The sequence below is a fragment of the Triturus cristatus genome, chromosome 1_1 (genome assembly GCF_964204655.1).
Source record: "Triturus cristatus chromosome 1_1, aTriCri1.1, whole genome shotgun sequence".
Taxonomy (NCBI): Eukaryota; Metazoa; Chordata; class Amphibia; order Caudata; family Salamandridae; genus Triturus; species Triturus cristatus.
In genome coordinates this window covers 666497625-666523485 of record NC_140579.1, presented here as the reverse complement: position 1 = coordinate 666523485, position 25861 = coordinate 666497625, and positions in this window count along the sequence as shown.

The following is a 25861-nucleotide window of genomic DNA, read 5'->3' as shown; positions in this document are numbered from 1 at the left end:
GACCCTTATGGAGCAGCCAAAGTCACACCTCTGCTGGTCTCCATGGACAGAAGATCCCTCTGACCCTGTATGGAGCAGCCAAAGTCACGCCTCTGCTGGTCTCCATGGACAGAAGATCCCTCTGACCCTGTATGGAGCAGCCAAAGTCATGCCTCTGCTGGTCTCCATGGACAGAAGATCCCTCTGACCCTTATGGAGCAGCCAAAGTCACACCTCTGCTGGTCTCCATGGACAGAAGATCCCTCTGACCCTGTATGGAGCAGCCAAAGTCACGCCTCTGCTGGTCTCCATGGACAGAAGATCCCTCTGACCCTGTATGGAGCAGCCAAAGTCATGCCTCTGCTGGTCTCCATGGACAGAAGATCCCTCTGACCCTGTATGGAGCAGCCAAAGTCGCACCTCTGCTGGTCTCCATGGACAGAAGATCCCGCTGACCCTGTATGGAGCAGCCAATGTCGCACCTCTGCTGGTCTCCATGGACAGAAGATCCCTCTGACCCTGTATGGAGCAGCCAAAGTCACACCTCTGCTGGTCTCCATGGACAGAAGATTCTTCTGACCCTGTATGGAGCAGCCAAAGTCACACCTCTGCTGGTCTCCATGGACAGAAGATCCCTCTGACCCTGTATGGAGCAGCTAAAGTCACACCTCTGCTGGTCTCAATGGACAGAAGATTCCTCTGACCCTGTATGAAGCAGCCAAAGTTGCACCTCTGCTGGTCTCTATGGATAGAAGATCCCTCTGACCCTGTTTGGAGCAGCCAAAGTCACACCTCTGCTGGTCTCCATGGACAGAAGATCCCTCTGACCCTGTATGGAGCAGCCAAAGTCCCACCTCGGCTGGTCTCCATGGACAGAAGAACTCTCTGCCCTTGTAGAGACCGGCCAAAGTCACACCTCTGCTGGTCTCCATGGACAGAAGATCCCTTTGACCCTGTATGGAGCAGCCAAAGTCGCACCTCTACTGATCCGTATAGACAGAAGATCCTTCTGCCCTTGTAGGGACCGGCCAAAGTCACACCTCTGCTGGTCTCCATGGACAGAAGATCCCTCTGCCCTTGTAGGGACCGGCCAAAGTCACACCTCTGCTTTTCACCATGGACAGAAGATCCCTCTGCCCTTGTAGGGACCGGCCAAAGTCACACCTCTGCTGGTCTACATGGACAGAAGATCCCTCTGCCCTTGTAGGGAACGGCCTAAGTCACACCTCTGTTGGTCTCCATTGCCAGAAGATCCCTCTGCCCTTGTAGGGACCGGCCAAAGTCACACCTCTGCTGGTCTCCATTGCCAGAAGAGCCATCTGTCCCTTATGGAGCAGCCAAAGTCACACCTCTGCTTGTCTCCATTGCCAGAAGAGCCATCTGTCCCTTATGGACCAGTCAAAGTCACACCTCTGCTGGTCTCCATTGCCAGAAGAGCCATCTGTCCCTTATGGAGCTGCCACAGTCACACCTCTGCTGGTCTCCATAACCAGAAGATCCCTCTGACCCTGTTTGGACCAGCCAAAGTCATACCTCTGCTGGTCTCCATTGCCAGAAGATCACTCTGCCTTTGTAGGGACTGGCCAAAGTCACACCTCTGCTGGTCTCCATTGCCAGAAGATTCCTCTGCCATTGTAGGGACCGGCCTAAGTCACACCTCTGCTGGTCTCCATTGCCAGAAGATCCCTCTGCCCTTGTAGGGACCGGCCAAAGTCACACCTCTGCTGGTCTCCATGGACAGAAGATCCCTCTGACCATGTAGGGACAGGCCGAAGTGACACCTCTGCTGGTCTCCATGGACAGAAGATCCCTCTGTCCCTTATGGAGCAGCCAAAGTCACACGTCTGCTGGTCTCCATGGACAGAAGATCCCTCTGACCCTGTATGGAGCAGCCAAAGTCACGCCTCTGCTGGTCTCCATGGACAGAAGATCCCTCTGACCCTGTATGGAGCAGCCAAAGTCATGCCTCTGCTGGTCTCCATGGATAGAAGATCCCTCTGACCCTGTATGGAGCAGCCAAACTCGCACCTCTGCTGGTCTCCATGGACAGAAGATCCCGCTGACCCTGTATGGAGCAGCCAATGTCGCACCTCTGCTGGTCTCCATGGACAGAAGATCCCCCTGACCCTGTATGGAGCAGCCACAGTAACACCTCTGCTGGTCTCCATGGACAGAAGATCCCTCTGACTCTGTATGGAGCAGCCAAAGTCACGCCTCTGCTGGTCTCCATGGACAGAAGATCCCTCTGACCCTGTATGGAGAAGCCAAAATCACGCCTCTGCTGGTCTCCATGGACAGAAGATCCCTCTGACCCTTATGGAGCAGCCAAAGTCACACCTCTGCTGGTCTCCATGGACAGAAGATCCCTCTGACCCTGTATGGAGCAGCCAAAGTCACGCCTCTGCTGGTCTCCATGGACAGAAGATCCCTCTGACCCTGTATGGAGCAGCCAAAGTCATGGCTCTGCTGGTCTCCATGGACAGAAGATCCCTCTGACCATGTATGGAGCAGCCAAAGTTGCACCTCTGCTGGTCTCCATGGACAGAAGATCCTGCTGACCCTGTATGGAGCAGCCAATGTCGCACCTCTGCTGGTCTCCATGGACAGAAGATCCCTCTGACCCTGTATGGAGCAGCCAAAGTCACACCTATGCTGGTCTCCATGGACAGTAGATCCTTCTGACCCTGTATGGAGCAGCCAAAGTCACACCTCTGCTGGTCTCCATGGACAGAACATCCCTCTGACCCTGTATGGAGCAGCTAAAGTCACACCTCTGCTGGTCTCAATGGACAGAAGATTCCTCTGACCCTGTATGGAGCAGCCAAAGTCACACCTATGCTGGTCTCCAGGGACAGAAGATCCCTCTGACCCTATAGGGAGCAGCCAAAGTCGCACCTCTACTGATCCGTATAGACTGAAGATCCCTCTGACCCTGTATGGAGCAGCCAAAGTCACACCTCTGCTGGTCTCCATGGACAGAAGATCCCTCTGACCCTGTATGGAGCAGCCAAAGTCACACCTCTGCTGGTCTCCATGGACAGGAGATCCTTCTGACCCTGTATGGAGCAGCCAAAGTCACACCTCTGCTGGTCTCCATGGACAGAAGATCCCTCTGACCCTGTATGGAGCAGCCAAAGTCGCACCTCTACTGATCCGTATAGACAGAAGATCCCTCTGCCCTTGTAGGGACCGGCCAAAGTCACACCTCTGCTGGTCTCCATGGACAGAAGATCCCTCTGCCCTTGTAGGGACCGGCCAAAGTCACACCTCTGCTTTTCTCCATGGACAGAAGATCCCTCTGCCCTTGTAGGGACCGGCCAAAGTCACACCTCTGCTGGTCTACATGGACAGAAGATCCCTCTGCCCTTGTAGGGAACGGCCTAAGTCACACCTCTGTTGGTCTCCATTGCCAGAAGATCCCTCTGCCCTTGTAGGGACCGGCCAAAATCACACCTCTGCTGGTCTCCATTGCCAGAAGAGCCATCTGTCCCTTATGGAGCAGCCAAAGTCACACCTCTGCTGGTCTCCATTGCCAGAAGATCCCTCTGACCCTGTTTGGACCAGCCAAAGTCATACCTCTGCTGGTCTCTGTAGGAAGGTGGATATCTGACTATGGTTACCCCCAACTTTTTGCCTAGTGTCTAGCTGGTTTTTCGACTTAGTTGGCCTGAGATCCTGCCATCCAGGGTCTCAGGCTGTCTGCTCTCTCTTTAACATGGACTCCATGTACTTTAGGTGCATAACCCATTTGGATAGGATCACCTTATTGGCCCCTGTACAGTGTACCCTAGGTACCCAGGGCATAGGTGTACCCTAGGCCTACCAGGGGCTGCAGCATGTATTATGCCACCCCTGGCCTGGCCTTCCATTTTACACAACTGGCTGACCACTCAGCTGGGGCAAGGTCGTGTAATCACCCCTTGCTTAGGTGTAGTATTCCTATACCTAACTTACATATAGACGCATGTGTACCTATCAGTCACTCCTATGGCAGGCCTTAACAATCCTGGAGGCAGAGTGCTTGGTAACATGTGATATGGTGCTCTAGCATGAGCTGAGCCTGTCTGCAGCTTCCGGAACCATGTCCTTATAGCTGTTCTATGATATAGCCTACCATATACTCTTAAAGTGCCTTATAATCTTAGACGGTTATGGTAACTATGGTTTGGCTTTATCGAAACATGTCGTGTAAGGTGTCTAACACTGTGGAATAATACCCCCATGCCATTTCTGGACATGAGGATATTATTCCCCCCTTCTAGAGGGAAAGACATGTTAAAATCATACTTCACTGTTAGCCTCTGACCAAAGCCTCAGCATCACAAAATGGATGCTGCTGCCACAGACACAAGTCTGACCTCCTGCTGCTGGGAGTGATCCCAGCCAGGGAGGCCTGGACAATAGGTTTCCTGCTTGGGGAGGTGCTAGCACCTCCCCAGACAGCCTTTAGTGTATTGGGGCAGGGTGGGCTGAAAGGAATGAGACATGCCTGGGGCACACAAGGTGTTCCTTGCATAGTCCAGTTCAAACCGGCGCTGGGGCACTCCAGCCCCAGCTCTGGCGCGAAACTGGACAAAGGGAAGTGGGTGTAACCACCCCCTCCCAGGTCCCACCCATAAGGCGTGACCTAGCAGGTATCCCAGCCCCCCAGATTAGTATAAGAGTGGGAGTTGGGCCTCAAGACTTTAGATTATCCTGAACCTGCAAAACTGAACAGAAACTCTGGACCTTCGACATTCGACGAAAGAAGAAGACTGAAGAATCTCCCTTGTAGCCAAGGAGTGGCTACCCTGTGCAAACAGGCACCATCAAGAGACTACCCTTTGCTTTGCCCACGTTCTACGAGGAACCGACTGCAGAGCCTGACCAGAGCCTTGACTTCCAGACTTCTCCGACCCTGATCCACATCGACAGCAAAGCTGAGATCCGTGGAGGCGACGAGCGACGTGGGACCGGCTACCTGGAAAAAGTGGCTAGTAACTTAAAGCGCAGCTTCTGAGGTACCCTCGAAGTTGTGCACCGGGGATTGAGAAGCCCCAACCCCAAGCACCATCTGCACCGAAGATCAGCCCCCCACACTCCACGAGTCCTGCGTGGGGCCCTTCAGCATTTTCCTGCTTGCCGCGTCTGTCCGGTTGCTTGCCCGCTGGCTAGTGGCCTTTGTGACGACGCACCCTGAAATCTTCTGCACTGGTTTGGCTCCTCCAGACTGGCTCCCGCTTCTCTGCAAAGAAGAAGCACCCCAGACCTTCCTGGTCTGCACCAGAAGCAAGTCCTTCGTTCTTCGTGGGTTCCGCTTGCCAAGGCTTGGTGAGTCCTAGTCCAACTTCGACGCCGCCGACAGCAAGAGCCTTCGTGGGACAGCTCGCCTCCTGGTCCTGGTCATCCTCGACGCTTCCTGGTCCTCCTGGCTGCAGCGACAAGCTTCACCTTCACCTGCAATCTTCACGACATCGCCTGGTTCCTTCCTGGTTCCACGTGGTCACTGGCTAGTGACCTTGACTCTGTCCCTTCTGCTTGCAGGTTTCTTCTCTTCTTGATCCCAGCCTTGGGATCCACCGGACACTCTTCACTGACTGCCTGTCAGCATCTTTCTTCAGGCATCCATAGGAGTCGACGACGAAAACGACGCATCTTCACCCCTATGCACCCGCAGCCTGTGGGCTAGGTAACTTGGGTACTCCGGTGCTCATCAGGATAGTGACTATCCTAGTGTCTAGTTTTCAAGTCTCAACTTCCTAGCTACTCCGGAAGTGTCCTAAATCTACCGTTTTCTAAACTGTACTATTGCTATTGACTTTTACGCATTACGCGTGAGTGTTTCCACTCTGCACACGAATCCCGTGGGCCTCCCACTTCCTAACTAACGCTAGTGTAGTGTAGCCCCAGCGATTCCCTAGGCCTAGGCCTATTCTATTTCCGTGACAGTGGTTCTTATACCACTTACTTAGTATATGGTTTGCGTGGCCCCTAGGGCCTAACTGTATTACTTACCTGTGTGACTTAATGTATGCTTAAATAAGACTGTGTTGTACTTACCTCTAATCTCATAAAGAGTGCTGAGGGTTTGACTAGAATAAATACACTTTATTTTATATATATATCTGTTGTGGTGTCCTTTCATTTGGTATTCAAGGGATTATATATGGTATCACAGCTGGCTTCACATGCCATTCAGAGTTTAGCCTAAGACTGCTCTTGTCCATGCTACCACTAGGATAGCTGGTCTATAAGGTTGACTTTACAACCAATCACCATAAGGGTATTTGGACTGATATAAGGTGTACACTAGAACTAGTGACATCATACATCAGGCCAACTTCTCACAGACTCCATTGCCAGAAGATCACTCTGCCTTTGTAGGGACTGGCCAAAGTCACACCTCTGCTGGTCTCCATTGCCAGAAGATTCCTCTGCCCTTGTAGGGAACCGGCCTAAGTCACACCTCTGCTGGTCTCCATTGCCAGAAGATCCCTCTGCCCTTGTAGGGACCGGCCAAAGTCACACCTCTGCTGGTCTCCATGGACAGAAGATCCCTCTGACCATGTAGGGACAGGCCGAAGTGACACCTCTGCTGGTCTCCATGGACAGAAGATCCCTCTGTCCCTTATGGAGCAGCCAAAGTCACACGTCTGCTGGTCTCCATGGACAGAAGATCCCTCTGACCCTGTATGGAGCAGCCAAAGTCACGCCTCTGCTGGTCTCCATGGACAGAAGATCCCTCTGTCCCTGTATGGAGCAGCCAAACTCGCACCTCTGCTGGTCTCCATGGACAGAAGATCCCGCTGACCCTGTATGGAGCAGCCAATGTCGCACCTCTGCTGGTCTCCATGGACAGAAGATCCCCCTGACCCTGTATGGAGCAGCCACAGTCACACCTCTGCTGGTCTCCATGGACAGAAGATCCCTCTGACTCTGTATGGAGCAGCCAAATTCACGCCTCTGCTGGTCTCCATGGACAGAAGATCCCTCTGACCCTGTATGGAGAAGCCAAAATCACGCCTCTGCTGGTCTCCATGGACAGAAGATCCCTCTGACCCTGTATGGAGCAGCCAAAGTCACGCCTCTGCTGATCTCTATGGACAGAAGATCCCTCTGACCCTGTATGGAGCAGCCAAAGTCATGCCTCTGCTGGTCTCCATGGACAGAAGATCCCTCTGACCCTGTATGGAGCAGCCAAAGTTGCACCTCTGCTGGTCTCCATGGACAGAAGATCCCGCTGACCCTGTATGGAGCAGCCAATGTCGCACCTCTGCTGGTCTCCATGGACAGAAGATCCCTCTGACCCTGTATGGAGCAGCCAAAGTCACACCTATGCTGGTCTCCATGGACAGTAGATCCTTGTGACCCTGTATGGAGCAGCCAAAGTCACACCTCTGCTGGTCTCCATGGACAGAACATCCCTCTGACCCTGTATGGAGCAGCTAAAGTCACACCTCTGCTGGTCTCAATGGACAGAAGATTCCTCTGACCCTGTATGGAGCAGCCAAAGTCACACCTATGCTGGTCTCCAGGGACAGAAGATCCCTCTGACCCTATAGGGAGCAGCCAAAGTCGCACCTCTACTGATCCGTATAGACTGAAGATCCCTCTGACCCTGTATGGAGCAGCCAAAGTCACACCTCTGCTGGTCTCCATGGACAGAAGATCCCTCTGACCCTGTATGGAGCAGCCAAAGTCACACCTCTGCTGGTCTCCATGGACAGGAGATCCTTCTGACCCTGTATGGAGCAGCCAAAGTCACACCTCTGCTGGTCTCCATGGACAGAATATCCCTCTGACCCTGTATGGAGCAGCCAAAGTCGCACCTCTACTGATCCGTATAGACAGAAGATCCCTCTGACCCTGTATGGAGCAGCCAAAGTCACACCTGTGCTGGTCTCCATGGATAGAAGATCCCTCTGCCCTTGTAGGGACCGGCCAAAGTCACACCTCTGCTGGTCTCTATGGACAGAAGATTCCTCTGCCCCTTGTAGGGACCGGCCAAAGTCACACCTCTGCTGGTCTCCATTGCCAGCAGATCCCTCTACCCCTGTATGGAGCAGCCACAGTCACACCTCTGCTTGTCTCCATGGACAGAAGAACCCTCTGACCCTGTATGGAGCACCCAAAGTCGCACCTCTGGTGTTCTCCATGGACAGAAGATCCCTCTGACCCTGTATGGAGCAGCCAAAGTCGCACCTCTGCTGGTCTCCATGGACAGAAGATTCCTGTGACCCTGTATGGAGCAGCCAAAGTTGCACCTCTGCTGGTCTCCATGGACAGAAGATCCCTCTGACCCTGTATGGAGCAGCCAAAGTCACTCCGCTGCTGGTCTCCATGGACAGACGATCCCTCTGACCCTGTATGGTGCAGCCAAAGTCACACCTCTGCTGATCTCCATGGACAAAAGATCCCTCTGACCCTATATGGAGCAGCCAATGTCACACCTCTGCTGGTCTCCATGGACAAAAGATCCCTCTGACCCTGTATGGAGCAGCCAAAGTCACACCTCTGCTGGTCTCCATGGACAGAAGATCCCTCTGACTCTGTATGGAGCAGCCAAAGTCACACCTCTGCTGGTCTCCATGGACAGAAGATCCCTCTGACGCTGTATGAAGCAGCCAAAGTCGCACCTCTACTGATCCGTATAGACAGAAGATCCCTCTGACCCTGTATGGAGCAGCCAAAGTCGCACCTCTACTGATCCGTATAGACAGAAGATCACTCTGACCATGTATGGAGCAGCCAAAGTCACACCTCTGCTGGTCTCCATGGACAGAAGATCCCTCTGACCCTGTATGGAGCAGCCAAAGTCACACCTCTGCTGGTCTCCATGGACAGAAATTCCCTCTGACCCTGTTTGGAGCAGCCAAAGTCACACCATTGGTGGTCTCCATGGCAATAAGATACCTCTGACCCTGTATGGAGCAGCCAAAGTCGCACCTCTACTTATCCGTATAGACAGAAGATCCCTCTGACCCTGTATGGAGCAGCCAATGTCACACCTCTGCTGGTCCCCATGGACAGAAGATCCCTCTGACCCTGTATGGAGCAACCAAAGTCGCTGGTCTCCATGGACAGAAGAACTCTCTGCCCTTGTAGAGACCGGCCAAAGTCACACCTCTGCTGGTCTCCATGGACAGAAGATCCCTTTGACCCTGTATGGAGCAGCCAAAGTCGCACCTCTACTGATCCGTATAGACAGAAGATCCCTCTGCCCTTGTAGGGACCGGCCAAAGTCACACCTCTGCTGGTCTCCATGGACAGAAGATCCCTCTGCCCTTGTAGGGACCGGCCAAAGTCACACCTCTGCTTTTCTCCATGGACAGAAGATCCCTCTGCCCTTGTAGGGACCGGCCAAAGTCACACCTCTGCTGGTCTACATGGACAGAAGATCCCTCTGCCCTTGTAGGGAACGGCCTAAGTCACACCTCTGTTGGTCTCCATTGCCAGAAGATCCCTCCGCCCTTGTAGGGACCGGCCAAAGTCACACCTCTGCTGGTCTCCATTGCCAGAAGAGCCATCTGTCCCTTATGGAGCAGCCAAAGTCACACCTCTGCTGGTCTCCATTGCCAGAAGAGCCATCTGTCCCTTATGGACCAGTCAAAGTCACACCTCTGCTGGTCTCCATTGCCAGAAGAGCCATCTGTCCCTTATGGAGCAGCCACAGTCATACCTCTGCTGGTCTCCATAACCAGAAGATCCCTCTGACCCTTTTTGGACCAGCCAAAGTCATACCTCTGCTGGTCTCCATTGCCAGAAGATCACTCTGCCTTTGTAGGGACTGGCCAAAGTCACACCTCTGCTGGTCTCCATTGCCAGAAGATTCCTCTGCCCTTGTAAGGACCGGCCTAAGTCACACCTCTGCTGGTCTCCATTGCCAGAAGATCCCTCTGCCCTTGTAGGGACCGGCCAAAGTCACACCTCTGCTGGTCTGCATGGACAGAAGATCCCTCTGACCATGTAGGGACAGGCCGAAGTGACACCTCTGCTGGTCTCCATGGACAGAAGATCCCTCTGTCCCTTATGGAGCAGCCAAAGTCACACATCTGCTGGTCTCCATGGACAGAAGATCCCTCTGATGCTGTAAGAAGCAGCCAACGTCGCACCTCTACTGATCCATATAGACAGAAGATCCCTCTGACGCTGTATGAAGCAGCCAAAGTCGCACCTCTACTGATCCGTATAGACAGAAGATCACTCTGACCCTGTATGGAGCAGCCAAAGTCACACCTCTACTGGTCTCCATGGACAGAAGATCCCTCTGACCCTGTATGGAGCAGCCAAAGTCACACCTCTGCTGGTCTCCATGGACAGAAATTCCCTCTGACCCTGTATGGAGCAGCCAAAGTCACACCATTGGTGGTCTCCATGGCAATAAGATACCTCTGACCCTGTATGGAGCAGCCAAAGTCGCACCTCTACTGATCCGTATAGACAGAAGATCCCTCTGACCCTGTATGGAGCAGCCAATGTCACACCTCTGCTGGTCTCCATGGACAGAAGATCCCTCTGACCCTGTATGGAGCAACCAAAGTCGCACCTCTGCTGGTCTCCATGGACAGAAGAACTCTCTGCCCTTGTAGAGACCGGCCAAAGTCACACCTCTGCTGGTCTCCATGGACAGAAGATCCCTTTGACCCTGTATGGAGCAGCCAAAGTCGAACCTCTACTGATCCGTATAGACAGAAGATCCCTCTGCCCTTGTAGGGACCGGCCAAAGTCACACCTCTGCTGGTCTCCATGGACAGAAGATCCCTCTGCCCTTGTAGGGACCGGCCAAAGTCACACCTCTGCTTTTCTCCATGGACAAAAGATACCTCTGCCCTTGTAGGGACCGGCCAAAGTCACACCTCTGCTGGTCTACATGGACAGAAGATACCTCTGCCCTTGTAGGGAACGGCCTAAGTCACACCTCTGTTGGTCTCCATTGCCAGAAGATCCCTCTGCCCTTGTAGGGACCGGCCAAAGTCACACCTCTGCTGGTCTCCATTGCCAGAAGAGCCATCTGTCCCTTATGGAGCAGCCAAAGTCACACCTCTGCTGCTCTCCATTGCCAGAAGAGCCATCTGTCCCTTATGGACCAGTCAAAGTCACACCTCTGCTGGTCTCCATTGCCAGAAGAGCCATCTGTCCCTTATGGAGCAGCCACAGTCACACCTCTGATAGTCTCCATAACCAGAAGATCCATCTGACCCTGTTTGGACCAGCCAAAGTCATACCTCTGCTGGTCTCCATTGCCAGAAGATCACTCTGCCTTTGTAGGGACTGGCCAAAGTCACACCTCTGCTGGTCTCCATTGCCAGAAGATTCCTCTGCCCTTGTAGGGACCGGCCTAAGTCACACCTCTGCTGGTCTCCATTGTCAGAAGATCCCTCTGCCCTTGTAGGGACCGGCCAAAGTCACACCTCTGCTGGTCTGCATGGACAGAAGATCCCTCTGACCATGTAGGGACAGGCCGAAGTGACACCTCTGCTGGTCTCCATGGACAGAAGATCCCTCTGTCCCTTATGGAGCAGCCAAAGTCACACGTCTGCTGGTCTCCATGGACAGAAGATCCCTCTGACCCTGTATGGAGCAGCCAAAGTCACGCCTCTGCTGGTCTCCATGGACAGAAGATCCCTCTGACCCTGTATGGAGCAGCCAAAGTCATGCCTCTGCTGGTCTCCATGGACAGAAGATCCCTCTGACCCTGTACGGAGCAGCCAAACTCGCACCTCTGCTGGACTCCATGGACAGAAGATCCCGCTGACCCAGTATGGAGCAGCCAATGTCGCACCTCTGCTGGTCTCCATAGACAGAAGATCCCCCTGACCCTGTATGGAGCAGCCACAGTCACACCTCTGCTGGTCTCCATGGACAGAAGATCCCTCGGACTCTGTATGGAGCAGCCAAAGTCACGCCTCTGCTGGTCTCCATGGACAGAAGATCCCTCTGACCCTGTATGGAGAAGCCAAAATCACGCCTCTGCTGGTCTCCATAAACAGAAGATCCCTCTGACCCTTATGGAGCAGCCAAAGTCACACCTCTGCTGGTCTCCATGGACAGAAGATCCCTCTGACCCTGTATGGAGCAGCCAAAGTCATGCCTCTGCTGGTCTCCATGGACAGAAGATCCCTCTGACCCTGTATGGAGCAGCCAAAGTCATGCCTCTGCTGGTCTCCATGGACAGAAGATCCCTCTGACCCTGTATGGAGCAGCCAAAGTCGCACCTCTGCTGGTCTCCATGGACAGAAGATCCCACTGACCCTGTATGGAGCAGCCAATGTCGCACCTCTGCTGGTCTCCATGGACAGAAGATCCCTCTGACCCTGTATGGAGCAGCCAAAGTCACACCTATGCTGGTCTCCATGGACAGAAGATCCTTCTGACCCTGTATGGAGCAGCCAAAGTCACACCTCTGCTGGTCTCCATGGACAGAAGATCCCTCTGACCCTGTATGGAGCAGCTAAAGTCACACCTCTGCTGGTCTCAATGGACAGAAGATTCCTCTGACCCTGTATGGAGCAGCCAAAGTCACACCTCTGCTGGTCTCCATGAACAGAAGATCCTTCTGACCCTGTATGGAGCAGCCAAAGTCACACCTCTGCTGGTCTCCATGGACAGAAGATCCCTCTGACCCTGTATGGAGCACCCAAAGTCACACCTCTGCTGGTCTCCATGGACAGAAGATCCCTCTGACCCTGTATGGAACAGCCAAAGTCACACCTCTGCTGGTCTCCATGAACAGAAGATCCCGCTGAACCTGAATGGAGCAGCCATAGTCGCAACTCGGCTGGTCTCCTTGGACAGAAGATCCCGCTGACCCTGTATGGAGCAGCCAAAGTAACACCTCTGCTGGTCTCCATGGACAGAAGATCCCTCTGACCCTGTATGGAGCAGCCAAAGTCGCACCTCTGCTGGTCTCCATGGACAGAAGATCCCGCTGACCCTGTATGGAGCAGCAAATGTCGCACCTCTGCTGGTCTCCATGGACAGACGATCCTTCTGACCCTGTATGGAGCAGCCAAAGTCGCACCTCTACTGATCCGTATAGACAGAAGATCCCTCTGACCCTGTATGGAGCAGCCAAAGTCACACCTCTGCTGGTCTCCATGGACTGAAGATCCCTCTGACCCTGTATGGAGCAGCCAAAGTCACACCTCTGCTGGTCTCCATGGACAGAAGATCCCTCTGACCCTGCATGGAGCAGCCAAAGTTACACCTCTGCTGGTCTCCATGAAGGAAAGATCCCTCTGGCCCTGTATGGAGCAGTGAAAGTCACACCTCTGCTGGTCTCCATGGACAGAAGATCCCTCTGACCCTGTATGGAGAAGCCAATGTCGCACCTCTGCTGGTCTCCATGAACAGACGATCCCTCTGACCCTGTATGGAGCAGCCAAAGTCGCACCTCTACTGATCCGTATAGACAGAAGATCCCTCTGACCCTGTATGGAGCAGCCAAAGTCACACCTCTGCTGGTCTCCATGGACAGAAGATCCCTCTGACCCTGTATGGAGCAGCCAACGTCACACCTCTGCTGGTCTCCATGGACAGAAGATCCCTCTGACCCTGCATGGAGCAGCCAAAGTTACACCTCTGCTGGTCTCCGTGAAGAGAAGATGCCTCTGGCCCTGTATGGAGCAGTGAAAGTCACACCTCTGCTGGTCTCCATGGACAGAAGATCCCTCTGACCCTGTATGGAGAAGCCAAAGTTGCACCTCTACTGATCCGTATAGACAGAAGATTCTTCTGACCCTGTATGGAGCAGCCAAAGTCGCACTTCTGCTGGTCTCCATGGACAGAAGATCCCTCTGACCCTGTATGGAGCAGCCAAAGTCACACCTCTACTGATCCGTATAGACAGAAGATCCCTCTGACCCTGTATCGAGCAGCCAATGTCACACCTCTGCTGGTCTCCATGGACAGAAGATCCCTCTGACCCTGTATGGAGCAGCCAGAGACACACCTCTACTGGTCTCCATGGGCAGAAGATCCCTCTGACCCTGTATGGAGCAGCTAAAGTCACACCTCTGCTGGTCTCAATGGACAGAAGATTCCTCTGACCCTGTATGGAGCAGCCAAAGTCACACCTATGCTGGTGTCCAGGGACAGAAGATCCCTCTGACCCTATAGGGAGCAGCCAAAGTCGCACCTCTACTGATCCGTATGGACGGAAGATCCCTCTGACCCTGTATGGAGATTCCAAAGTCACACCTCTGCTGGTCTCCATGGACAGATGATCCCTCTGACCCTGTAGGGAGCAGCCAAAGTCACACCTATGCTGGTCTCCATGGACAGAAGATCCTTCTGACCCTGTATGGAGCAGCCAAAGTCACACCTCTGCTGGTCTCCATGGACAGAAGATCCCTCTGACCCTGTATGGAGCACCCAAAGTCGCACCTCTGCTGGTCTCCATGGACAGAAGATCCCTCTGACCCTGTATGGAACAGCCAAAGTCACACCTCTGCTGGTCTCCATGGACAGAAGATCCCGCTGACCCTGAATGGAGCAGCCAAAGTCGCACCTCTGCTGATCGCCATGGACAGAAGATCCCGCTGACCCTGTATGGAGCAGCCAAAGTCACACCTCTGCTGGTCTCCATGGACAGAAGATCTCTCTGACCCTGTATGGAGATTCCAAAGTCACACCTCTGCTGGTCACCATGGACAGAAGATCCCTCTGACCCTGTATGGAGCAGCCAAAGTCACACCTATGCTGGTCTCCATGGACAGAAGATCCTTCTGACCCTGTATGGAGCAGCCAAAGTCACACCTCTGCTGGTCTCCATGGACAGAAGATCCCTCTGACCCTGTATGGAGCACCCAAAGTCGCAACTCTGATTGTCTCCATGGACAGAAGATCCCTCTGACCCTGTATGGAACAGCCAAAGTCACACCTCTGCTGGTCTCCATGGACAGAAGATCCCGCTGACCCTGAATGGAGCAGCCAAAGTCGCACCTCTGCTGATCTCCATGGACAGAAGATCCCGCTGACCCTGTATGGAGCAGCCAAAGTCACACCTCTGCTGGTCTCCATGGACAGAAGATCTCTCTGACCCTGTACGGAGCAGCCAAAGTCGCACCTCTGCTGGTCTCCATGGACAGAAGATCCCTCTGACCCTGTATGGAGCAGCCAATGTCACACCTATGATGGTCTCCATGGACAGAAGATCCCTCTGCCCTTGTAGGGACCGGCCAAAGTCACACCTCTGCTGGTCTCCATGGACAGAAGATCCCTCTGCCCTTGTAGGGACCGGCCAAAGTCACACCTCTGCTTTTCTCCATGGACAGAAGATCCCTCTGCCCTTTTAGGGACCGGCCAAAGTCACACCTCTGCTGGTCTACATGGACAGAAGATCCCTCTGCCCTTGTAGGGACCAGCCTAAGTCATACCTCTGTTGGTCTCCATTGCCAGAAGATCCCTCTGCCCTTGTAGGGACCGGCCAAAGTCACACCTCTGCTGGTCTCCATTGCCAGAAGAGCCATCTGTCCCTTATGGAGCAGCCAAAGTCACACCTCTGCTGGTCTCCTTTGCCAGAAGAGCCATCTGTCCCTTATGGACCAGTCAAAGTCACACCTCTGCTGGTCTCCATTGCCAGAAGAGCCATCTGTCCCTTATGGAGCAGCCACAGTCATACCTCTGCTGGTCTCCATAACCAGAAGATCCCTCTGACCCTTTTTGGACCAGCCAAAGTCATACCTCTGCTGGTCTCCATTGCCAGAAGATCACTCTGCCTTTGTAGGGACTGGCCAAAGTCACACCTCTGCTGGTCTCCATTGCCAGAAGATTCCTCTGCCCTTGTAAGGACCGGCCTAAGTCACACCTCTGCTGGTCTCCATTGCCAGAAGATCCCTCTGCCCTTGTAGGGACCGGCCAAAGTCACACCTCTGCTGGTCTGCATGGACAGAAGATCCCTCTGACCATGTAGGGACAGGCCGAAGTGACACCTCTGCTGGTCTCCATGGACAGAAGATCCCTCTGTCCCTTATGGAGCAGCCAAAGTCACACCTCTGCTGGTCTCCATGGACAGAAGATCCCTCTGACCCTGTATGGAGCACCCAAAGTCACAACTCTGATTGTCTCCATGGACAGAAGATCCCTCTGACCCTGTATGGAACAGCCAAAGTCACACCTCTGCTGGTCTCCATGGACAGAAGATCCCGCTGACCCTGAATGGAGCAGCCAAAGTCGCACCTCTGCTGATCTCCATGGACAGAAGATCCCGCTGACCCTGTATGGAGCAGCCAAAGTCACACCTCTGCTGGTCTCCATGGACAGAAGATCTCTCTGACCCTGTATGGAGCAGCCAAAGTCGCACCTCTGCTGGTCTCCATGGACAGAAGATCCCTCTGACCCTGTATGGAGCAGCCAATGTCACACCTATGATGGTCTCCATGGACAGAAGATCCCTCTGCCCTTGTAGGGACCGGCCAAAGTCACACCTCTGCTGGTCTCCATGGACAGAAGATCCCTCTGCCCTTGTAGGGACCGGCCAAAGTCACACCTCTGCTTTTCTCCATGGACAGAAGATCCCTCTGCCCTTTTAGGGACCGGCCAAAGTCACACCTCTGCTGGTCTACATGGACAGAAGATCCCTCTGCCCTTGTAGGGACCAGCCTAAGTCACACCTCTGTTGGTCTCCATTGCCAGAAGATCCCTCTGCCCTTGTAGGGACCGGCCAAAGTCACACCTCTGCTGGTCTCCATTGCCAGAAGAGCCATCTGTCCCTTATGGAGCAGCCAAAGTCACACCTCTGCTGGTCTCCTTTGCCAGAAGAGCCATCTGTCCCTTATGGACCAGTCAAAGTCACACCTCTGCTGGTCTCCATTGCCAGAAGAGCCATCTGTCCCTTATGGAGCAGCCACAGTCACACCTCTGCTGGTCTCCATAACCAGAAGATCCCTCTGACCCTGTTTGGACCAGCCAAAGTCATACCTCTGCTGGTCTCCATTGCTAGAAGATCACTCTGCCTTTGTAGGGACTGGCCAAAGTCACACCTCTGCTGGTCTCCATTGCCAGAAGATTCCTCTGCCCTTGTAGGGACCGGCCTAAGTCACACCTCTGCTGGTCTCCATTGCCAGAAGATCCCTCTGCCCTTGTAGGGACCGGCCAAAGTCACACCTCTGCTGGTCTCCATGGACAGAAGATCCCTCTGACCATGTAGGGACAGGCCGAAGTGACACCTCTGCTGGTCTCCATGGACAGAAGATCCCTCTGTCCCTTATGGAGCAGCCAAAGTCACACGTCTGCTGGTCTCCATGGACAGAAGATCCCTCTGACCCTGTATGGAGCAGCCAAAGTCTCGCCTCTGCTGGTCTCCATGGACAGAAGATCCCTCTGACCCTGTATGGAGCAGCCAAAGTCATGCCTCTGCTGGTCTCCATGGACAGAAGATCCCTCTGTCCCTTATGGAGCAGCCAAAGTCACACGTCTGCTGGTCTCCATGGACAGAAGATCCCTCTGACGCTGTATGAAGCAGCCAAAGACGCACCTCTACTGATCCGTATAGACAGAAGATCACTCTGAAGCTGTATGAAGCAGCCAAAGTCGCACCTCTACTGATCCATATAGACAGAAGATCACTCTGACCCTGTATGGAGCAGCCAAAGTCACGCCTCTGCTGGTCTCCATGGACAGAAGATCCCTCTGACCCTGTATGGAGCAGCCAAAGTCATGCCTCTGCTGGTCTCCATGGACAGAAGATCCCTCTGACCCTGTATGGAGCAGCCAAACTCACACCTCTGCTGGTCTCCATGGACAGAAGATCCCTCTGACCCTGTATGGAGCAGCCAAAGTCACGCATCTGCTGGTCTCCATGGACAGAAGATCCCTCTGACCCTGTATGGAGCAGCCAAAGTCATGCCTCTGCTGGTCTCCATGGACAGAAGATCCCTCTGTCCCTTATGGAGCAGCCAAAGTCACACGTCTGCTGGTCTCCATGGACAGAAGATCCCTCTGACGCTGTATGAAGCAGCCAAAGTCGCACCTCTACTGATCCGTATAGACAGAAGATCCCTCTGACGCTGTATGAAGCAGCCAAAGTCGCACCTCTAATGATCCGTATAGAGAGAAGATCACTCTGACCCTGTATGGAGCAGCCAAAGTCACCCCTCTGCTGGTCTCCATGGACAGAAGATCCCTCTGACCCTGTATGGAGCAGCCAAAGTCATGCCTCTGCTGGTCTCCATGGACAGAAGATCCCTCTGACCCTGTATGGAGCAGCCAAACTCGCACCTCTGCTGGTCTCCATGGACAGAAGATCCCGCTGACCCTGTATGGAGCAGCCAATGTCGCACCTCTGCTGGTCTCCATGGACAGAAGATCCCTCTGACCCTGTATGGAGCAGCCAAAGTCACACCTCTGCTGGTCTCCATGGACAGAAGATCCCGCTGACCCTGTATGGAGCAGCCAAAGTCGCACCTCTGCTGGTCTCCATGGACAGAAGATCCCTCTGACCCTGTATGGAGCACCCAAAGTCACACCTCTGCTGGTCTCCATGGACAGAAGATCCCTCTGACACTTATGGAGCAGCCAAAGTCGCACCTCTGCTGATCCGTATAGACTGAAGATCCCTCTGACCCTGTATGGAGATTCCAAAGTCACACCTCTGCTGGTCTCCATGGACAGAAGATCCCTCTGACCCTGTATGGAGAAGCCAAAGTTGCACCTCTACTGATCCGTATAGACAGAAGATTCTTCTGACCCTGTATGGAGCAGCCAAAGTCGCACTTCTGCTGGTCTCCATGGACAGAAGATCCCTCTGACCCTGTATGGAGCAGCCAAAGTCGCACCTCTACTGATCCGTATAGACAGAAGATCCCTCTGACCCTGTATCGAGCAGCCAATGTCACACCTCTGCTGGTCTCCATGGACAGAAGATCCCTCTGACCCTGTATGGAGCAGCCAGAGACACACGTCTACTGGTCTCCATGGACAGAAGACCCCTCTGACCCTGTATGGAGCAGCTAAAGTCACACCTCTGCTGGTCTCAATGGACAGAAGATTCCTCTGACCCTGTATGGAGCAGCCAAAGTCACACCTATGCTGGTGTCCAGGGACAGAAGATCCCTCTGACCCTATAGGGAGCAGCCAAAGTCGCACCTCTACTGATCCGTATAGACTGAAGATCCCTCTGACCCTGTATGGAGCAGCCAAAGTCACACCTATGCTGGTGTCCAGGGACAGAAGATCCCTCTGACCCTATAGGGAGCAGCCAAAGTCGCACCTCTACTGATCCGTATAGACTGAAGATCCCTCTGACCCTGTATGGAGATTCCAAAGTCACACCTCTGCTGGTCTCCATGTACAGAAGATCCCTCTGACCCTGTATGGAGCAGCCAAAGTCACACCTATGCTGGTCTCCATGGACAGAAGATCTCTCTGACCCTGTATGGAACAGCCAAAGTCACACCTCTGCTGGTCTCCATGGACAGAAGATCCAGCTGACCCTGAATGGAGCAGCCAAAGTCACACCTCTGCTGGTCTCCATGGACAGAAGATCCCTCTGACCCTGTATGGAGCAGCCAAAGTCATGCCTCTGCTGGTCTCCATGGACAGAAGATCCCTCTGTCCCTTATGGAGCAGCCAAAGTCACACGTCTGCTGGTCTCCATGGACAGAAGATCCCTCTGTCCCTTATGGAGCAGCCAAAGTCACACGTCTGCTGGTCTCCATGGACAGAAGATCCCGCTGACGCTGTATGAAGCAGCCAAAGACGCACATCTACTGATCCGTATAGACAGAAGATCCCTCTGAAGCTGTATGAAGCAGCCAAAGTCGCACCTCTACTGATCCATATAGACAGAAGATCACTCTGACCCTGTATGGAGCAGCCAAAGTCACGCCTCTGCTGGTCTCCATGGACAGAAGATCCCTCTGACCCTGTATGGAGCAGCCAAAGTCATGCCTCTGCTGGTCTCCATGGACAGAAGATCCCTCTGACCCTGTATGGAGCAGCCAAACTCACACCTCTGCTGGTCTCCATGGACAGAAGATCCCTCTGACCCTGTATGGAGCAGCCAAAGTCACGCCTCTGCTGGTCTCCATGGACAGAAGATCCCTCTGACCCTGTATGGAGCAGCCAAAGTCATGCCTCTGCTGGTCTCCATGGACAGAAGATCCCTCTGTCCCTTATGGAGCAGCCAAAGTCACACGTCTGCTGGTTTCCATGGACAGAAGATCCCTCTGACGCTGTATGAAGCAGCCAAAGTCGCACCTCTACTGATCCGTATAGACAGAAGATCCCTCTGACACTGTATGAAGCAGCCAAAGTCGCACCTCTACTGATCCGTATAGAGAGAAGATCACTCTGACCCTGTATGGAGCAGCCAAAGTCACCCCTCTGCTGGTCTCCATGGACAGAAGATCCCTCTGACCCTGTATGGAGCAGCCAAAGTCATGCCTCTGCTGGTCTCCATGGACAGAAGATCCCTCTGACCCTGTATGTAGCAGCCAAACTCGCACCTCTGCTGGTCTCCATGGACAGAAGATCCCGCTGACCCTGTATGGAGCAGCCAATGTTGCACCTCTGCTGGTCTCCATGGACAGAAGATCCCTCTGACCCTGTATGGAGCAGCCAAAGTCACACCTCTGCTGGTCTCCATGGACAGAAGATCCCGCTGACCCTGTATGGAGCAGCCAAAGTCGCACCTCTGCTGGTCTCCATGGACAGAAGATCCCTCTGACCCTGTATGGAGCACCCAAAGTCACACCTCTGCTGGTCTCCATGGACAGAAGATCCCTCTGACACTTATGGAGCAGCCAAAGTCGCACCTCTACTGATCCGTATAGACTGAAGATCCCTCTGACCCTGTATGGAGATTCCAAAGTCACACCTCTGCTGGTCTCCATGGACAGAAGATCCCTCTGACCCTGTATGGAGAAGCCAAAGTTGCACCTCTACTGATCCATATAGACAGAAGATTCTTCTGACCCTGTATGGAGCAGCCAAAGTCGCACTTCTACTGGTCTCCATGGACAGAAGATCCCTCTGACCCTGTATGGAGCAGCCAAAGTCGCACCTCTACTGATCCGTATAGACAGAAGATCCCTCTGACCCTGTATCGAGCAGCCAATCTCACACCTCTGCTGGTCTCCATGGACAGAAGATCCCTCTGACCCTGTATGGAGCAGCCAGAGACACACCTCTACTGGTCTCCATGGACAGAAGATCCCTCTGACCCTGTATGGAGCAGCTAAAGTCACACCTCTGCTGGTCTCAATGGACAGAAGATTCCTCTGACCCTGTATGGAGCAGCCAAAGTCACACCTATGCTGGTGTCCAGGGACAGAAGATCCCTCTGACCCTATAGGGAGCAGCCAAAGTCGCACCTCTACTGATCCGTATAGACTGAAGATCCCTCTGACCCTGTATGGAGCAGCCAAAGTCACACCTATGCTGGTGTCCAGGGACAGAAGATCCCTCTGACCCTATAGGGAGCAGCCAAACTCGCACCTCTACTGATCCGTATAGACTGAAGATCCCTCTGACCCTGTATGGAGATTCCAAAGTCACACCTCTGCTGGTCTCCATGGACAGAAGATCCCTCTGACCCTGTATGGAGCAGCCAAAGTCACACCTATGCTGGTCTCCATGGACAGAAGATCTCTCTGACCCTGTATGGAACAGCCAAAGTCACACCTCTGCTGGTCTCCATGGACAGAAGATCCCGCTGACCCTGAATGGAGCAGCCAAAGTCACACCTCTGCTGGTCTCCATGGACAGAAGATCCCTCTGACCCTGTATGGAGCAGCCAAAGTCACGCCTCTGCTGGTCTCCATGGACAGAAGATCCCTCTGACCCTGTATGGAGCAGCCAAAGTCATGCCTCTGCTGGTCTCCATGGACAGAAGATCCCTCTTTCCCTTATGGAGCAGCCAAAGTCACACGTCTGCTGGTCTCCATGGACAGAAGATCCCTCTGACGCTGTATGAAGCAGCCAAAGTCGCACCTCTACTGATCCGTATAGACAGAAGATCACTCTGACGCTGTATGAAGCAGCCAAAGTCGCACCTCTACTGATCCGTATAGACAGAAGATCATTCTGACCCTGTATGGAGCAGCCAAAGTCACGCCTCTGCTGGTCTCCATGGACAGAAGATCCCTCTGACCCTGTATGGAGCAGCCAAAGTCATGCCTCTGCTGGTCTCCATGGACAGCAGATCCCTCTGACCCTGTATGGAGCAGCCAAACTCGCACCTCTGCTGGTCTCCATGGACAGAAGATCCCGCTGACCCTGTATGGAGCAGCCAATGTCGCACCTCTGCTGGTCTCCATGGACAGAAGATCCCCCTGACCCTGTATGGAGCAGCCACAGTCACACCTCTGCTGGTCTCCATGGACAGAAGATCCCTCTGACCCTGTATGGAGAAGCCAAAGTCACACCTCTGCTGGTCTCCATGGACAGAAGATCCCTCTGACCCTTATGGAGCAGCCAAAGTCACACCTCTGCTGGTCTCCATGGACAGAAGATCCCTCTGACCCTGTATGGAGCAGTCAAAGTCACACCTCTGCTGGTCTCCATGGACAGAAGATCCCGCTGACCCTGTATGGAGCAGCCAAAGCCGCACCTCTGCTGGTCTCCATGGACAGAAGATCCTTCTGACCCTGTATGGAGCACCCAAAGTCACACCTCTGCTGGTCTCCATGGACAGAAGATCCCTCTGACCCTTATGGAGCAGCCAAAGTCGCACCTCTGCTGGTCTCCATGGACAGAAGATCCTGCTGACCCTGTATGGAACAGCCAATGTCGCACCTCTGCTGGTCTCCATCGACAGAAGATCCCTCTGACCCTGTATGGAGCAGCCACAATCATGCTTCTGCTGGTCTCCATGGACAGAAGATCCATCTGACCCTGTATGGAGCAGCCAAAATCACGCCTCTGCTGGTCTCCATGGACAGAAGATCCCTCTGACACTGTATGGAGCAGCCAAAATCACGCCTCTGCTGGTCTCCATGGACAGAAGATCCCTCTGACCCTGTATGGAGCAGCCAAAGTCATGCCTCTGCTGGTCTCCATGGGCAGTAGATCCCTCTGACCCTGTATGGAGCAGCCAAAGTCACACCTATGCTGGTCTCCATGGACAGAAGATCTCTCTGACCCTGTATGGAACAGCCAAAGTCACACCTCTGCTGGTCTCCATGGACAGAAGATCCAGCTGACCCTGAATGGAGCAGCCAAAGTCACACCTCTGCTGGTCTCCATGGACAGAAGATCCCTCTGACCCTGTATGGAGCAGCCAAAGTCATGCCTCTGCTGGTCTCCATGGACAGAAGATCCCTCTGTCCCTTATGGAGCAGCCAAAGTCACACGTCTGCTGGTCTCCATGGACAGAAGATCCCTCTGTCCCTTATGGAGCAGCCAAAGTCACACGTCTGCTGGTCTCCATGGACAGAAGATCCCTCTGACGCTGTATGAAGCAGCCAAAGACGCACATCTACTGATCCGTATAGACAGAAGATCCCTCTGAAGCTGTATGAAGCAGCCAAAGTCGCACCTCTACTGATCCATATAGACAGAAGATCACTCTGACCCTGTATGGAGCAGCCAAAGTCACGCCTCTGCTGGTCTCCATGGACAGAAGATCCCTCTGACCCTGTATGGAGCAGCCAAAGTCATGCCTCTGCTGGTCTCCATGGACAGAAGATCCCTCTGACCCTGTATGGAGCAGCCAAACTCACACCTCTGCTGGTCTCCATGGACAGAAGATCCCTCTGACCCTGTATGGAGCAGCCAAAGTCACGCCTCTGCTGGTCTCCATGGACAGAAGATCCCTCTGACCCTGTATGGAGCAGCCAAAGTCATGCCTCTGCTGGTCTCCATGGACAGAAGATCCCTCTTTCCCTTATGGAGCAGCCAAAGTCACACATCTGCTAGTCTCCATGGACAGAAGATCCCTCTGACGCTGTATGAAGCAGCCAAAGTCGCACCTCTACTGATCCGTATAGACAGAAGATCCCTCTGACACTGTATGAAGCAGCCAAAGTCGCACCTCTACTGATCCGTATAGAGAGAAGATCACTCTGACCCTGTATGGAGCAGCCAAAGTCACCCCTCTGCTGGTCTCCATGGACAGAAGATCCCTCTGACCCTGTATGGAGCAGCCAAAGTCATGCATCTGCTGGTCTCCATGGACAGAAGATCCCTCTGACCCTGTATGGAGCAGCCAAACTCGCACCTCTGCTGGTCTCCATGGACAGAAGATCCCGCTGACCCTGTATGGAGCAGCCAATGTCGCACCTCTGCTGGTCTCCATGGACAGAAGATCCCTCTGACCCTGTATGGAGCAGCCAAAGTCACACCTCTGCTGGTCTCCATGGACAGAAGATCCCGCTGACCCTGTATGGAGCAGCCAAAGTCGCACCTCTGCTGGTCTCCATGGACAGAAGATCCCTCTGACCCTGTATGGAGCACCCAAAGTCACACCTCTGCTGGTCTCCATGGACAGAAGATCCCTCTGACACCTATGGAGCAGCCAAAGTCGCACCTCTACTGATCCGTATAGACTGAAGATCCCTCTGACCCTGTATGGAGATTCCAAAGTCACACCTCTGCTGGTCTCCATGGACAGAAGATCCCTCTGACCCTGTATGGAGAAGCCAAAGTTGCACCTCTACTGATCCGTATAGACAGAAGATTCTTCTGACCCTGTATGGAGCAGCCAAAGTCGCACTTCTGCTGGTCTCCATGGACAGAAGATCCCTCTGACCCTGTATGGAGCAGCCAAAGTCGCACCTCTACTGATCCGTATAGACAGAAGATCCCTCTGACCCTGTATCGAGCAGCCAATGTCACACCTCTGCTGGTCTCCATGGACAGAAGATCCCTCTGACCCTGTATGGAGCAGCCAGAGACACACCTCTACTGGTCTCCATGGACAGAAGATCCCTCTGACCCTGTATGGAGCAGCTAAAGTCACACCTCTGCTGGTCTCAATGGACAGAAGATTCCTCTGACCCTGTATGGAGCAGCCAAAGTCACACCTATGCTGGTGTCCAGGGACAGAAGATCCCTCTGACCCTATAGGGAGCAGCCAAAGTCGCACCTCTACTGATCCGTATAGACTGAAAATCCCTCTGATCCTGTATGGAGCAGCCAAAGTCACACCTATGCTGGTGTCCAGGGACAGAAGATCCCTCTGACCCTATAGGGAGCAGCCAAAGTCGCACCTCTACTGATCCGTATAGACTGAAGATCCCTCTGACCCTGTATGGAGATTCCAAAGTCACACCTCTGCTGGTCTCCATGGACAGAAGATCCCTCTGACCCTGTATGGAGCAGCCAAAGTCACACCTATGCTGGTCTCCATGGACAGAAGATCTCTCTGACCCTGTATGGAACAGCCAAAGTCACACCTCTGCTGGTCTCCATGGACAGAAGATCCCGCTGACCCTGAATGGAGCAGCCAAAGTCACACCTCTGCTGGTCTCCATGGACAGAAGATCCCTCTGACCCTGTATGGAGCAGCCAAAGTCACGCCTCTGCTGGTCTCCATGGACAGAAGATCCCTCTGACCCTGTATGGAGCAGTCAAAGTCATGCCTCTGCTGGTCTCCATGGACAGAAGATCCCTCTTTCCCTTATGGAGCAGCCAAAGTCACACGTCTGCTGGTCTCCATGGACAGAAGATCCCTCTGACGCTGTATGAAGCAGCCAAAGTCGCACCTCTACTGATCCGTATAGACAGAAGATCACTCTGACGCTGTATGAAGCAGCCAAAGTCGCACCTCTACTGATCCGTATAGACAGAAGATCACTCTGACCCTGTATGGAGCAGCCAAAGTCACGCCTCTGCTGGTCTCCATGGACAGAAGATCCCTCTGACCCTGTATGGAGCAGCCAAAGTCATGCCTCTGCTGGTCTCCATGGACAGCAGATCCCTCTGACCCTGTATGGAGCAGCCAAACTCGCACCTCTGCTGG